The sequence below is a fragment of the Corythoichthys intestinalis genome, chromosome 2, assembly GCF_030265065.1.
Source record: "Corythoichthys intestinalis isolate RoL2023-P3 chromosome 2, ASM3026506v1, whole genome shotgun sequence".
Lineage (NCBI taxonomy): Eukaryota > Metazoa > Chordata > Actinopteri > Syngnathiformes > Syngnathidae > Corythoichthys > Corythoichthys intestinalis.
Genome location: NC_080396.1, coordinates 3,679,767 through 3,693,669, shown reverse-complemented (window position 1 = coordinate 3,693,669; position 13,903 = coordinate 3,679,767). Strand labels below are relative to the sequence as shown.

The following is a 13,903-nucleotide window of genomic DNA, read 5'->3' as shown; positions in this document are numbered from 1 at the left end:
GGCATGTAATTGTCAACATGGGTAAACCTCAACCATGAGAGACAGAATGTGGGAAAAAAAAACAGAAAATCACATTGTTTGATTTTTAAAGAATTTATTTGCAAATCATGGTGGAAAATAAGTATTTGGTCAATACCAAAAGGTCATCTCAATACTTTGTTATGCACCCTTTGTTGGCAATAACGGAGGCCAAACGTTTTCTGTAACTCTTCACACACTGTTGCTGGTATTTTGGCCCATTCCTCCATGCAGATCTCCTCTAGAGCAGTGATGTTTTGGGGCTGTCGTTGGGCAACACGGACTTTCAACTCCCTCCTCACCCCGTGGCGTAAAAATGATAACAAGAACGGTGAGCAAAAATCCCAGAACCACACGGGGGGACCATGTAAATGACCTACAGAGAGCTGGGACCACAGTAACAAAGGCTACTATCAGTAACACAATGCGCCGCTAGGTCTCAAATCCTGCACTGCCAGACGTGTCCCCCTGCTGAAGAAAGTACACATCCAGGCCCGTCTGCGGTTCGCTCGAGAGCATTTGGATGATCCAGAAGAGGACTGGGAGAATGTGTTATTGTCAGATGAACCCAAAATACAACTTTTTGGTTGAAACACGGGTTCTCATGTTTGGAGGAGAAAGAATATTGAATTGCATCCAAAGAACACCATACCCACTGTGAAGCATGGGGGTGGAAACATCATGCTTTGGGGCTGTTTTTCTGCAAAGGGACCATGACGACTGATCTTTGTTAAGGAAAGAATGAATGGGGCCATGTATCGAGAGATTTTGAGTTAAAATCTCCTTCCATCGGCAAGGGCATTGAAGATGAGACTTGGCTGGGTCTTTCAGCATGACAATGATCCCAAACACACAGCCAGGGCGATAAAGGAGTGGCTTCGTAAGAAGCATTTCAAGGTCCTGGAGTGGCCTAGCCAGTCTCCAGGTCTCAACCCCATAGAAAATCTGCGAAGGGAGTTGAAAGTCCATGTTGCCCAATGACAGCCCCAAAACATCACTGCTCTAGAGGAGATTTGCATGGAGGAATAGGCCAAAATACCAGTGTGTGAAAAACTTGTGAAGAGAGAACCTTTGGCCTCTGTTATTGCCAACAAAGGGTACATAACAAAGTATTGAGGTGAACTTTTGGTATTGACCAAATACTTATTTTCCACCATGATTTGCAAATAAATTATTTAAAAATCAAACAATGTGATTTTCAGTTTTTTCCCACATTCTGTCTCTCATGGTTGAGCTTTACCCATGTTGACAATTACAGGCCTCTCTAATATTTTCAAGTGTGAGAACTTGCACAATTAGTGGTTGACTAAATACTTATTTGCCCCACTGTATCAGGTCAGGTATGTCACGGGAAATGATCTGCCAAGAATTCATTCCATAGACTTCATAATGATATTGACGGGACTCGGGGTGCGGGGCCGATTAATAGGGAGCCTATCTCCGTCAAAACTGATTGAGATTTTTCCGTTGAAAATTCTTGTGAATAAATGTTTAAATCCCTGATTTGTTTATAGATATGGATGTAAAACAGTCTCGATTCTTGGTTAAAAGCAAAAACGGGCAGTTAGCATTCATTTTACGTAAATATTGCAAATTATGACGCCAATGCCGTAGCAGTTAATTTCTCCCTTTGATTTTTTTCGTAATGTTTCAAAATGCATGCATGGTACAAAAAATATGATAATGACCTTTATCAATTACCTAATTTATTATTAGATTACTGGTTTGGAATAATGAACACGTTAGTTACTTAGTAACCCGTTAGTGCTTGAGGGTGTGTGAACAATATGTTTGTGTAATAATATTATCTGACTATGTACTATTGTAATGTTTTTATTTCCCCAGTTGACACAAAGGCTTCCTGCAAACCAGTAAGTTATTCGGCGTATGAGCTACACAGAGCCAAATCCCCCTGGGTTAATCCTGCGCCTAACGCACTTGTATACTGCATTTCAGCGATATGTCGATTGAAGTTCAGCTAACTTTATTTATTTAGTGGAGCGGAAAGCAGTACCTTATCCCCATTCAACTGAATCCCTTTCCCCCTGAGCTTTACGCTGATCTGATAACTGCGTGACCACAATGTGCTGAAATCAACTAGGGCCATGTTTCCTTCCATGTACCACTGCCTCCTGCGCACATACGGTTTCCCAACTGCATAACTCAAGTGAACCAATGGATAAAAGGCCAGCTTTGGTTCCCTCTGAGACACGTCTTGCATTCCACACCAGTGGAAGATGAACCAAATGGATGAACGTGTAAGTGTAGAACAACATAAGCAGAGTATTGAACGAAATATAAAAATTACATTACTACTAAAGCTGCAACGATTAATTGAGTAATTCGATTACAAAAAAAAAACTTCAAATCAAACGTTGACGCTTCGAGGATTCGTTTAACCCTTTAACACCTAAGCCTATTTTGGCCAAATATGCATGCCTTTGATGTTGCCTTTATATTTCACACAAAAAACTGTTCACAATGGCCAAGTTGGGTCCCTTTTTTCAGGATACCTTGAACTTCATGTCCAAACTGTTGTTTTTTTCACTGACCAACTTTAATCCACATTTTGGACCCAAAAAGACAAAAAAATCCCAAAATCTTTTTTCAAAATTTGTAATGTTGAAGTCCCGCTGACAACCAAACATGCTCGACCAACCGTTTTGAAGCTTGATAATATTTATTTAACTTGCTAGGATAAACATTCAGTTGAAAAAAATTAGATTGAATAGTTTTATGTTTGACAATTCAACACAAACAGCAGCTATGGTCATAGGCGTTTTTGGCCTTCACACATACTATGGTCAAAACATGTTATATACAGTGCAAAATAGTGAGAGTTTTTTAAAATATATATTATCCAACACAAAAAGGGTTTGGAGGATATCTCCTTGTGAAGTTAGGTATTGTACCCATCACCTTATCAAAGGTATATATGTACATGCAATCAAGCTTCTCGAACACACATCTATATAAAAATTGAAAAGATTCATAGTGAAGAAATAATAACAAACATTGAAAAAAAAATTATTTTCAATAATATTGACAAGTAGTTGAGTTCAATTCAATTTTTTAGGCATGCGACCCAATAGTTTTTTTTTTTTTTTTTTTTTTTGCGCACTCAATAAAGTTTTGTTTTTGAACATGTCACTAAGCTGCGTCACATACAACGTCACACAGCCTACTCATCCGCGGTTTGCGCGCTGTTGTCACTTCTACTCGCATAGACGCCGACTGATCCGAGGAAAAACAATAACAAATACAGCTCATCCTATTCCTTTAGTTGATGAAATAATGCATTAGCTTGCGCTAAATTTAGTTTTCGATTCATTCTGCACGTTTCAAAGTCGGTCGCTCAAACCAACCGGCCGTTGCTTGCGTCGCATGCCTCCCTTTCATTAGTTGGCGCCTCGTTCGGAAATTTATTAAAAATGATCACATTCGGTTCGTCCTTCTTGACATCAGAACTTGCCTGGCTCTGCCAAACTATTCTCCCTGTATTTTTCAAACACTGAGAGAAATAGTCTGGGAACCATCCCATTAACGGCCTTTTCGAGCAGGTACAAAATCAATCGACCAATCAGATTCGTTTATTTGCGTGACGTGTTCTTCACGAGCAACGTCACTCTTGCGCGTCGAAAGTCGTCTCCACAACACAGATGGTCAACGGGATAACCGAGAACATGTTCCAATCCGCGGTAAATTCTGTTTAAAATTACCAAAAACACATCGACACGAGTCATTGACAATAGTCTGTCTCGCGCTAGCCATGTTGAATAAACTCCACTCTCTTCGTATGTTTACTTCCGCGCGCAAGTCCCTCGTGCTTCCGTCGTCAGTTAATAACGTCACGTCTGCCTGTCGCTGATTGGTCCACTCCGCTGTCTGTTTGCTGTGGCTTGCTCCGCCCTGGAAATTGTATCCGTGGGAATGGTGGCCAGACTCAATAGCTGGAACAGCGTTGAGTCTGGTGTACCAGGCAACATCAGAACGGCTATTGGGTTATGTAGTCTTTTGTGCTGCTTTTGGTTTTGAAAAAGGACACGAAATGATGGAAATATGGAGATAGATACATGGTCCATGCAGCGTTTTAATGCAGATTTGTGAGTGCAATAAAACTATAAAACTCAAATGACATTATCTCCCATTTTTCTTGGTCGATTGACTTCAAATAAAAACTGGTGTGGACATCAACTTCCGTACTTTCAAACGAGAGCAACCAGGGGCACGTGGGTGACGTAATTACAGCGTTACGAGGCTTCAAAGATGATATGCGTAAACGTGTCGCATCCGACACGTTCGGTGTTAAAGGGATTAGGGTTGTTCCGATCATGTTTTTTTGCTCCCGATCCGATCCCGAACGTTTTAGTTTGAGTATCTGCCGATCCCGATATTTCCCGATCCGATTGCTTTGTTTTGCTCCCGACTGAATTCCAATCATTCCCGATAATTTTTCCCGATCGTATACATTTTGGCAATGCATTAAGAAAAAAAATGAATAAAACTCGGACGAATATATACATTCAACATTCAGTACATAAGTACTGTATTTGTTTATTATGACAATAAATCCTCAAGATGGCATTTACATTATTAACATTCTTTCTGTGAGAGGGATCCACAGATAGAAAGACTTGTGACTTTGCATATTGTGACTAAATATTGCCATCTAGTGTATTTGTTGAGGTTTCAGTAAATGATACTGTAGCCTTGCCCAAATGCATGATGGAAAGTGGAACCATGACTGTGCGTAGTGCTACCAATTGATATATCTTCTCTGCATTGGGGAATAACATAGGGTGTTAAGAAAAAGATCAATTGCTACCTAGCTTCCCCACATTGCTTCCCATGATCTTTCTAATCATAGGGAGAGGGTTGGTAAGGCTGTAGCTAATTAAAAAAAAAGGCTTCAAAGCCTGTTAAGCTTCACTCTACTCAATTTACGCTGCTTTTTATCTCTCTGTATAGGTAAAACGGCGCCATTACAGATTGAGCGCGACAATTACAGATGGGCGATACCAGTGATTTTGGATTCGATCCGATACCAAGTAATACCAAGGCCAAATATTGCGATCCCGATCCGATATCGATACCAGAAGTTCATTCTCTCTCTCTCTCTCTCTCTCTCTCAACGATTCTGATGATATCTAATGTACAACTACATCAAGCACTCAAAAACTATTAAGTCTTTTTTGTGTCAAATATGCTTTGCAATGGAAAACTGCTGCTTTTAATAATGAGCAAAGCAGTTTCCCTTAAACTCACAAACCAATCCATCAACAACAAACTCTGATTAGTCAGTCTCACTCTTTAACCATGACCCTTAAATTCATATGCACAGAACATTTCCCTGCTACACGTTGTATTTAATCCAATTTTAATCTACCAAAATTAAATATTTTTTTATCTAATTAAAGAACGAATTAATAGTAGCATGTTACCGCCCTCAAATGGTAGATCACTAAAAACAAATCCAATAATCAATAGTCACTTGCCGTTTTTGAATTTTATTTTACTAACACAATTTTCAAACAGATTTTGAAATAAAAAAAAAATAAAAATAAATAAATAAATTTAAAAAAACATCTTGAAATAATTGAAACAGACCTTTAACAAAATAAAAATAAGTAGCAACAAAACATAAGAACTCCAGCATTTAATTGTTTGTAATATAAAAATATGAAATAAATTCACAACAAATAATAAATGAATAAGAAACAATAATAAGGTTAAGTAAGAAATTAGGCGTGAGAGGGGCGGAGGAAAAGCATGCTGTTCGACACAGGATAGGGACGTGAATGGGGGCGGGAGCACACACTGCTTATGTGTGTGCACTGCTTGCGTGCGTGTAGAATGCAAAAAGGGAAAAGTAGTCCAAAAAGTGTGCACAAAAATATAACCCAAAATTGACAAAGAAAATATAATATATTAACTCCAGATATCGATACTTTTGCTTGGGGATCGATACCTAAAATTTAACGCGCTGGATCGAAATATCGATATTTTGGTATCGATCCGCCCATCCCTAGCGACAATGCGTGATTGGGTCATGCAGCGCATGCAGTAATTGCGTTAAATATTTTAACGTGATACATTTTTTAAAAAATTAATTATTGCCGTTATCGGGATACATTTGATAACCCTACCTTAAGTCTAAACTAAAGACTCTGGATGAGTGTAACATATTATGTCTGTAACGTTAAATACAATTGGAAAACGATTGAATTAAAAAATATATATATATTAAAAAAAAGGCATGTCCGATATTTTTTTGCCGATTCCGACACTTTGAAAATGACGTGATCGGACGGGACATCTCTAATTAGGATGGCATTGTAATGGTTTGTTTTCAAAGTGTTTGCATTTTGTTTCATTGATTTAAATGGATACACTGCCCTCTAGTGGCCACAGTTAATATGACATAACTCATATGGCTGGATCCAGCTGCTCCCTGTTAACACCAACAGATGGTTTTAAGTGTTTATTTGAGTTAATATGATTGTTTATGCATTTGAAACTCCGTTTAGACCACTGCTTCTCAATTACTTTCTGTTACGCCCCCCCCCCCCCCCCCCCCGGAAGGCGTAAACATTTTGCGCCCCCCCCCCCACAACTCTCTGCCGCCACTGTAAATTGTATCATTTGCCTATAAATTATTAATATAAGTATACCTCTGCATAATATTGTGTCCTTTTTAATATTAAAGAAAAAATATATAGCGCAACTTACAATTATGTATAGAAAAGACTTAAAGTGCATCACTTTGCCTGAATTAAAAAAAAAAAAAAAAGTCACATCCAATTTGTAAAAATACATTCATGGTACATTTGTTTTTACCATTTAATAGTGAACAATAAATTTTAATAAAATCAATCAATAAATAATAATACATTCAAATAACCATTTAACCGTAAAAACAAAAATGAATCGAACAAAAACAACAGTGTCATTGGACAGTGGGACAGTTTTTATTTTTGCTATTTTGCACTGAGCAACTTGGTATGCCACCTTATATAATGCTAACAGTGCTCGTTGGTTTACTGATGTAACACTGTGAAACAAAGCGGGATGATTGTTGGCAATATTTGGCATGTTTTGGCTATAAAAAAAATCAAGTGGCTTATCAATGTGAGTGGGGTCTATTGTGTATCAGTGACATCTTATTTTATGTGGCTTCCTGCTGTCCGTTGCAAACATTTTTAGACACAGACTGGTCTTTTCTCGTCTCCCACTGTATTAAAACCCAAAGCCAAATGCTACATACACTTAGTCATATTTCCTAGTCTGAGCTCGTCCTATCTTCAGTGCTCTTTGCTGTGTGCTCTTGTTTTGTTCAAAAATAATGCGCACACAAAATGATACATTATTCTACTATGGCAAAAAAATATGTTCCCCGAGGTCCATGTGCCACCCCTGGCAATGCTCTGCGCCCCCCCGCCCCACTATTTGAGAAGTACTGGTTTAGACAATGTTGTTTGTTAATGAAAATATTTACTCAGCAAACACTTTTTTTCATGACGAGACGATAACGAGCTAAAAAACGTGTTTTGGGAGACTAAAACATAAGGAGCCGAATGGCAGTTTTCATCCGACGAGACGAGAACGAGACAAAAATGCGTAATAGTCTCCATGTTTGAAATGCTCACAATATCTCACATTTTATGTGTCGCCAACCTGCATCACAGCAGTGTCTGGTTGTGTCACTCACAGTGTTGTTAATCTTACTCTAAAATAGTAATTAATAAGTTACAAATTACTTCTCCCAAAAGTTACCTGAATGTAAGAGTAGTTAGTTACTTGGCAAAGTAACTGGTTTTACTTTTCATGTTTTTTTTTTTCCATTAAAAAACAAAAACAAAACAAAGGTCACACTATGTGAAGTTCAAAGGGTTTTTTGGACAGTCACCCTAGCCCAATTCTTCACGCTAAACTTAACTACACACAGGGTATTGTGCATATTGTGATAACTAGATAGTAACCTGAATCAACCGTTAAAGTTGTTAAAATTGCTCCCGTTATTGCATCAGATCCATTCTGTCTACTTCAGGAGTGCCCAAGTCCGGTCCTCGAGAGCCCCTATCCAGCTTGTTTTCCATGTCTCCCTCCTTAAGCCTTTAACACCGAACGTGTCGGCAGCAACGTGTTTACGCATATCGTCTTTGAAGCTTCGTCACGCTGTAATTATGTCACCCACGTGCCGCTGGTTGGTCTTGTTTGAAAGTGTGGAAGTTGATGTCCACATCAGTTTTTATTTGAAGTCAATCGGCCAAGAAAAACGGGAGATCATGTCATTTGAGTTTTATAGTTTTATTCCACTCATAAATATGCATTAAAACGCTGCATGGATCCATCTCCATCTCCATATTTCCATCATTTCTTGTCCTTTTTCAAAACCGAAAGCAGCACAAAAGACTACATATCCCAAGAGCCGTTGTGACGTCAAGAAGGACGAACCGAATGTGATCATTTTTAATACATTTTCGAGCGAGGCGCCAACTATTGAAAGGGAGGCATGCGAAGCAAGCAACGGCCGGTTGGTTTGAGTGAGCGACTTTGAAACGTGCAGAATGAATCGAAAACTACATTTAGCGCAAGCTAATGCATTATTTCATTAACTCAAGGAAGAAGATGAGCCGTATTTGTCGTTGTTTTCTTGGGACGAGTCGGTGTCTCGGCGAGTAGAAGTGACAGCAGCGCGCAAAAGGCGAACGAGTAGGCTGTGTGACTTTGTGTGTCGCAGCTCCGTGACCTGTTCAAGAAGAAACTTTATTGAGTGCACAAAAAAAAAAAAAAACTTTATTGGGTCGCATGCCATCCATCCATCCATCCATCCATCCATCCATCCATCCATCCATCCATCCATCCATCCATCCATCCATCCATCCATCCATCCATCCATCCATCCATCCATCCATCCATCCATCCATCCATCCATTATCTTCCGCTTAGTCCGGGGTCGGGTCGCGGGGCAGCAGCTTTAGCAGGGAAGCCCAGACTTCCCTCTCCCCAGCCACTTCAGCCAGCTCCTCCGGCGGGATTCCAAGGCGTTCCCAGGCCAGCCGAGCGACATAGTCTCTCCAGCGTGTCCTGGGTCGACCCCGGGGCCTCCCGCCGGTGGGACATGCCCGGAACACCTCTCCAGGGAGGCGTCCAGGAGGCATCCGAACCAAATGCCCGAGCCACCTCAACTGGCTCCTCTCAACGCAGAGGAGTAGCGGCTCGACACCAAGCCCCTCCCGGATGACCGAGCTTCTCACCCTATCTCTAAGGGAGAGCCCGGACACCCTGCGGAGGAAACTCATTTCGGCCGCTTGTATCCGGGATCTTGTTCTTTCGGTCACGACCCACAGCTCGTGACCATAGGTGAGGGTAGGAACGTAGATCGACCGGTAAATCGAGAGCTTCGCCTTTTGGCTCAGCTCCTTCTTCACCACAACGGACCGGTGCAGAGTCCGCATCACTGCAGACGCTGCACCGATCCGCCTGTCAATCTCCCGCTCCCTCCTACCCTCACTCGTGAACAAGACCCCAAGATACTTGAACTCCTCCACTTGGGGCAGGATCTCATCCCCGACCCGGAGAGGGCACGCCACCGTTTTCCGGCTGAGGACCATGGTCTCGGATTTGGAGGTGCTGATCTTCATCCCAACCGCTTCACACTCGGCCGCGAACCGCCCTAGTGAGAGTTGGAGGTCACGGCTTCATGAAGCCAACAGCACCACATCATCTGCAAAAAGCAGAGATGCAATGCTGAGGCCACCAAACCGGACACCCTCAACGCTTCGGCTGCGCCTAGAAATTCTGTCCATAAAAATTATGAACAGAATCGGTGACAAAGGGCAGCCTTGGCGGAGTCCAATCCTCACTGGGAACGAATTCGACTTACTGCCGGCAATGCGGACCAGACTCTGACACCGGTCGTACAGGGACTGAACAGCCCTTACCAGGGGGCTCGGTATCCCGTACTCCTGGAGCACCCTCCACAGGACGTCCCTAGGCACACGGTCGAACGCCTTCTCCAAATCCACAAAACACATGTGGACTGGTTGGGCGAACTCCCATGCACCCTCGAGGACCCTGCCGAGGGTGTGGAGCTGGTCCACTGTTCCACGGCCGGGACGAAAACCACACTGCTCCTCCTGAATCCGAGATTCGACTTCCCGACGGACCCTCCTCTCCAGCACCCCTGAATAGACTTTACCGGGGAGGCTGAGGAGTGTGATCCCTCTATAATTGGAACACACCCTCCGGTCCCCCTTTTTAAAAAGGGGGACCACCACCCCGGTCTGCCAATCCAGAGGCACTGTCCCCGATGTCCACGCAATGTTGTAGAGGCGTGTCAGCCATGACAGCCCCACAACATCCAGAGCCTTTAGGAACTCCGGGCGGATCTCATCTACCCCTGGGGCCTTGCCACCGAGGAGCTTACCAACCGCCTCAGTGACTTCAACCCCAGAGATCGAAGAGCCCACCTCAGAGTCCCCAGACTCTGCTCCCTCAAAGGAAGGCGTGTCAGTGGAATTGAGGAGGGCTTCGAAGTATTCTCCCCACCTACTCACGACGTCCCGAGTCGAGGTCAGCAGTACACCATCTTCACTATACACAGTGTTAATGGTGCACTGCTTTCCTCTCCTCAGACGCCGGATGGTGGACGAGAATTTCCTCGAAGCTGTCCGGAAGTCGTTTTCCATGGCCTCGCCGAACTCCTCCCATGTTCGAGTTTTTGCCTGAAAATTTTGAATTGAACTGAACTTGTCAATATTTTTCGCAATAGTTTTTTCCAATGTTATATATATATATTTTTTCTTCACTATAATCTTTTCAATTTTTATGTAGATGTGTGTTGGAGAAGCTTGATTGCATGTACGTATATACTTTTGATAAGGTGATGGGTACAACACCTAACTTCACAAAGAGATATCCTTCAAACCCTTTTTGTGTTAGATGATATATATAATTTTTTTTCTTACTATTTTACACAGTATATAACCAGTTTTGACCATAGTATGTGTAAAGGCCAAAAACGCCTATGACCATACCTGCTGTTTGTGTTGAATTGTCAAACATAAAACTATTCGATCTTATTTTTTTCTGTTGAATGTTTATCCTAACAAGTTGAATAAATATTATCAAGCTTCAAAACGGTTGGTCGAGCATGTTTGGTTGTCAATGGGACATCAACATTACAAATTTTGAAAAAAGATTTTGGGATTTTCTTGTCTTTTTGGGTCCAGAATGTAGATTATAATTGGTTAGCGAAGAAAACAACAGTTTAAACATGAAGTTCAAGGTGGCCATTGTAAACATTTTTTTCTTTGAAATATAAAGGCAACATCAAATGCATGCAAATTCGGCCAAAATAGGCTTAGGTGTTAAAGTGTTAATCACACCTGATCAAATGATCAGCTCATCAGCAAGCTCTGCAGGAACCTGATAATGATCCTGATTATTTGAGTCAGGTGTGTTGGAGGAGGGAGAAATGGAAAACAAGCTGGGTAGAGGCTCTCGAGGACTGGACTTGAGCACCCCTGGTCTACTTTCTACACGTGCATTTATTGATAGATTAAAGTCAAGATTTTGGTAATTTAGGAGCATTTTAGATAAAAAGTTACTTCGGTTCGCTAGGAAGGTTCTCTACAACAGCGCCTTTCTGAAAAGTCTACTGCTTTAAGATGACGGCTGTTTACTAACGCCGGCAAGTGTATTATTTCGCATCTACTTCTCTACACATTTGCTCACACCGCCAATTCTGTCATTTCACATCTAGTTCACATACATGCTATATCTAGCATAGCATCATGTGGGCGTAGCTTGTAGCTGTCAGCTACAATCAGGTATTAATTGGAGCCACCTAGCCTAGCATCGCGTTTGCAACGGCGTCAGAACTCCCTTTCCCACTCCCGCTATTCTCGCTCCGTGTCTCGCAGACTTTTCTTGAGTCATTCAACCATGAACGGTCTCAATGGACAAAGGCAGTCTGAACCGGCACGCCAAAAAAACAGATCAGGTAAAATATCGGATTTGTGCATTAAGACCTGTAGTATGAACCTAGCCTTAAAGACTAGCAGCACATTCGACATATTTACGTAAAATAAATGCCAACTGCCCTTTTTTTTTTTTTTTTTTTTTTTGGGCTTTTAACCATGAATCGAGACTGTTTTACATCCATATCTATAAAGAATTCAGGGATTTAAGCAATTGTTCGCAAGAACTGTCAACGGAAAAAGCTCTTTGTGTTTCCACTCGGTCAGCTTTGACTGAAATAGGCCCCCTATGAATCGGCCCCGCGTCCCATGTCCCATCAGTACATTATGAAGTCTATACTTTTACAGACGAAAACATATTCAGTAAACGTCGACTAAAACGAGACGAAATTAGTCTTGAGTTTTCATCAACAAAAACTAGACGAAGACAAACGCATTTACAGATGACTAAAATGACTAAGATGAATCCGTATTATTGTCTAAAAGATGAGGACAAAAATTCACAGGGCTTCCGCATCTTTTTCCCATTTTCAAACATTTCTGAAAAAGCTCCAGGGAGCCACTAGGGCAGCGCTAAAGAGCCGCATGCGCCTCTAGAGCCGTGGGTTGCTGACCCATGGACTAGTTGGACGTTTAAACACCAAGTGTTTTGCGTCAAATGTTTTATTTGGTAACACTTTACAATAAGGGTCCCTTAATTAACATTTGTTAATGCATTTTTAGCCTAATGGGATAGGCTCCAGCACCTCCGCGACCCTCGTGAGGAAAAGCGGCATGGAAAATGAATGAATGAATAATGCATTTTTAGACAATAACTAATGTTTAAGTAACATTACAATAATTAATATAATTGCTTAGCTAACATTTATTAATATAATATATTAATTAACATGAGTTAATGCATTAGCTAATGCATTAGGTAATGCATAACCAGACAGCAACTAATGGTTTGGTACAATTAAAAAAAAATATATAGGCTTATATAGGGTTAAGGTTAGGGTTTAGGGTTAGTTAACTTAGCATTTATAATTTCTTAGTTAAGGGTGCTACACTTTACAATAAGGGTCCAAAAAACATTCAGTAATGGTAAATTAAGGTTAAGTAATACTTAAGTTCCCCATCTCTTAACCTTTATTAACCATTGCTAAATGCTTTTTGGACCCTTATTGTAAAGTGTAGCACATGTGTCCCTTAACTAAGAAATTATAAATGCTTAAATTACACCCCCCCCCCCCCCCACCTTAACCTTTATTACCCATTCCTGAATGCTTTTTGGACCCTTATTGTAAAGTGTAGCACATGTGCCCCTTAACTAAGAAATTATAAATGCTTAAGTTAACAAACCCTAACCCTATATAGGCCTATATAAATTTTTAATTTTACCAAACTATTAGTTACTGTCTGGTTATGCTTTAACGAATGCATTAACTAATGCATCAACTCATGTTAATTCATATATTAATAAATGTTAGATAAGCAATTATAGTAATTATTGTAATGTTACTTAAACATTAGTTATTGTCTTAAAATGCATTAACTAATGCATTAACTCATGTTAATTAATATAGTCATAAATGTTAGATAAGGGATTAAATGAATTATTGTCATGTTACTTAAACATGAGTTACTGTCTAAAAATGCATTAACTAATGTTAATTTAGGGACCCTTATTGTAAAGTGTTACCTTTTTTTTTTTTTTTTTTAATGTGTGTCGTTTTGAATATACGTGTGTTACAGTTTTACAAATTGTCAAAAGTGAAGGAAGTCAAAAGCTAAGCTAAGCTATACTTAAGTTCCCCCCTCTTAACCTTTATTAACCATTACTGAATGCTTTTTGGACCCTTATTTTATAGTGTAGAACATGTGTCCCTTAACTAAGAAATTATAAATGTTTAAGTTAA

The 13,903-nt window shown here is 40.6% G+C and overlaps 2 protein-coding genes across 3 annotated transcripts in view; one reads left to right on the top strand and one right to left on the bottom strand.

Moving 5' to 3' along the window:
- LOC130931637 (gamma-aminobutyric acid receptor subunit beta-3-like) overlaps positions 1-13,903 on the top strand; it is a 190,867-nt gene that overhangs the window by 32,259 nt on the left and 144,705 nt on the right. The window lies entirely within an intron of this gene.
- The window catches only part of LOC130931654 (gamma-aminobutyric acid receptor subunit alpha-5-like), a 92,142-nt gene that overhangs the window by 51,495 nt on the left and 26,744 nt on the right, over positions 1-13,903 (bottom strand). The window lies entirely within an intron of this gene.